The sequence below is a fragment of the Mastomys coucha genome, unplaced genomic scaffold (genome assembly GCF_008632895.1).
Source record: "Mastomys coucha isolate ucsf_1 unplaced genomic scaffold, UCSF_Mcou_1 pScaffold18, whole genome shotgun sequence".
NCBI lineage: Eukaryota > Metazoa > Chordata > Mammalia > Rodentia > Muridae > Mastomys > Mastomys coucha.
Genome location: NW_022196900.1, coordinates 111,419,320 through 111,422,126, shown reverse-complemented (window position 1 = coordinate 111,422,126; position 2,807 = coordinate 111,419,320). Strand labels below are relative to the sequence as shown.

General features: G+C 55.1%; 1 protein-coding gene across 4 annotated transcripts in view; it reads left to right on the top strand.

Annotated features, from left to right (window-relative positions):
- The window catches only part of Espn (espin), a 33,870-nt gene that overhangs the window by 692 nt on the left and 30,371 nt on the right, over positions 1-2,807 (top strand). The window lies entirely within an intron of this gene.

The following is a 2,807-nucleotide window of genomic DNA, read 5'->3' as shown; positions in this document are numbered from 1 at the left end:
GGGGGCTGGACTCTGTTAGGCTGGTATCTTCTAGGGTGGGCAAAGCACTCTCTGGAGGGAGTGGCCCAGGGCGGAAGAAGGCGGGGACAGTGATGGGCCTTGGCTGCCAAATTAGACCCATGACCACCAGGCTCAGGTCTGGCGTGAGCATAAATAGGGTCTCACAAATCACTCCAGGCCAAGATGCAGATGCCACTAAGTCAGGGACAAAGGTAGTGGGACATGAGGTGGGGGAGCTCTCATCAGGGCATAAGTGGACCCAAGGACATGAGCAACTTTGGGCCCTTCCAACTCTAAGTCACTTCTCAGCCCGATCTGGCATCTTTGTGCCTGGAATAACCACCTGGTGACGGTGAGGGGTGTGTGTGACCTGCCAGGGAAGGAGTCCTGGCTGATGAGTGGATTAGAGCCCTCAGCACAGAGGGGAAGGGAAACGCCCTGTGGTGTGCACATTCTTGTCCTGGTGGAAGGCTGGGGGGACCAGAGTGATGGAGCGATGGAACGGGGATGGAAGGCCACTGGGCCAGGCCTACAGGGTCTTCTAGACCTGGAAGGAACTGGGATGATATTCTGGTTACCTGAGCAGCCAGCTGAGAGAGGAGGCATAGCTGATGCCTCCTTCAGCTGACAGTGACCACTGAATCGCCCACATCTGTAATCACAGCACTTGGGAGACTGAGGCAGGGGGATTGCTGTGAGTTTGAACTCAGCCTGGGTTACAGAGTGAGACTCTGTCTTAAAAGAAAAAAGAAAAAAACAACAACCAGCCAAACAAAAGCAGACCCCTGGGCTAGCTGTGCACTGAAGCTGGGGTGAGGGCCGGTTCAGTCTAGTCTGCAGTGGCCTGGAAAAATCCAATACAGCTCCCACCTGCTGTCCTTGGGGCCTTGGGGGCAAGCCCCACTTCCCCATCTTTCTGGAAGAGTCTCTCCTTCCCTTATCTCCTGGTCTTGTTATCAGGAGTTCCTGGCCATGTGGTCCTCAACCACATGGTTCACTCCTCATCTCTCTTGGGAGGTTCCCGCCTCCCAGATTGCAAGCCCAGCAATGGCCGGAAGCCTCCCTGGTCACAGCGGAGGAGCTGGAAGGAACAAGTAGCCTTGTGCCCAGTTTATCAAGTGTCCTGGCCTCTACTCCCAGGAAGCTGGGGGAAGAACCGGGCTGGGGGGTTGACCTCTGGTTCTATCCGGCCCAGAGATAAACAGCTTAGGATGTGGACCCCACACGAGGCTCCCAAGGCCCACCCAGCTGATGGCACCTTGAACTCAGGCCACTGACTTCACATTGCCATTATTATGCAGAAGCCTTGAGCTATAGAGACACCTTAGAGCCTCAAGCCCATATCCCTAAGGCCAATGGAGAGAAAGGGCCTTTCTCGAGAACTAAGGTACTGGTACCAGACCGTCATCACTGTGGTCTTTCTTGCTCAGGCCGTCATCACTGTGGTCTTGCTTAGACCGTCATCACTGTGGTTTTGCTTAGGCCTCCTCTACCTGCCCATGTCTGAGCTCCAGGAACAGACTCTGCCTACACTCACCTGCACCTGCAACACACAGCAGGGAACTCTGGCATCTTCCTTAGTCCCTCCTTGCCATTTGCTATCTGTCCCATGATCCTCTCTGCCTCCCGAGTCTGATGGATGACATGGCAGCCCCCTGCATCCTTTTCTCCTATCAGGAGGCTCTGGGGTCTGAGATTCCCTTACCTCAGAGTCTCCGAGCCTTGGCCACATGTGTCTCTGTGGTCTCCTGTCCCTACAGGGAGAGGAGGAGAGACCTTACTTCCCAGTCACCTCTTGCTCACAGCTGCTCCACACTTTCTCCTAATCCCAAGCATCTCTAATGACTGTGTTCTTGATACTGAGAGACAGGTTGTCAGATCCTGGAATAATGCCAATCTCAAATGCAGCAGCCTAGGTCTGGAGCTCTGGGGTGCTGGGAGCTTCCCTCCCTGCCCATGAGCAGCCCCTTCCCCAAGAGCACAGTAGGAATAGATGAAGAACAGGTCTGAACCCAGAGGGGATCTGTAGGGATTTTACCCAGCCTCTCAAGGAGCCTGCCGCTAGTACACACCTACACCATTGGCTCGCTGCCCCAGGCCCTGGCCACCAGTGCCCAGTAACCTCTTCCTCCACAGTACTAGAACACAGCTTGTTCCTGAAGCCATGTGCATGGGAATCTACGGGAGGGCAGCTTCTTGTGTGGGTGGGTTGGGTTATTGAAGGGGTACCAAGACGGAACCCTCTGTCCCTTCCAAGGGACACCTGGGAAGGAGGAAGAGGAAGAGCAAGGGTTGGGAGCAGGGAGGTCCTACTGCCAGCCTGGTGGAGCCTGAGCTAGTCATCTCTCCTGACCTTGCTCAGTCCTGAAACGTTCCCATTCGCTCAGCTGTTTCCTGGGCACCAGGCCTGTGCCCAGACTCCTGCAATGATGCTGCTGTTTGGGGAGCCTCTTGTGTCCTGACAGCTCTCCATCACGCCCCTAAGGTCTCCAAGAGACCTGCGTGGCGCTGCTGCACCTATAACCTGAGGGGTAAAGCCAGCCAGGACTTGCCTAAGGACAGAGGCAGGGTTCATAAGTCTAGGATCTAGTTCACCCCCAAAGTGTGCTAAGCTAGGCTCAGCTCAAGCACATGGACTTGCCGCCTGCCTGAAAGAGGCTGAGTGGGTTGTGCAACTGACAGGAGCAGGTTTGGACTCTAGGGCTCTAACTAGCTCTCTTCTGGACTCTAGGGCTCTAATTAGCTCTCTTCTGGACTCTAGGGCTCTAACTAGCTCTCTTCTGGACTCTAGGGCTCTAACTAGCTCT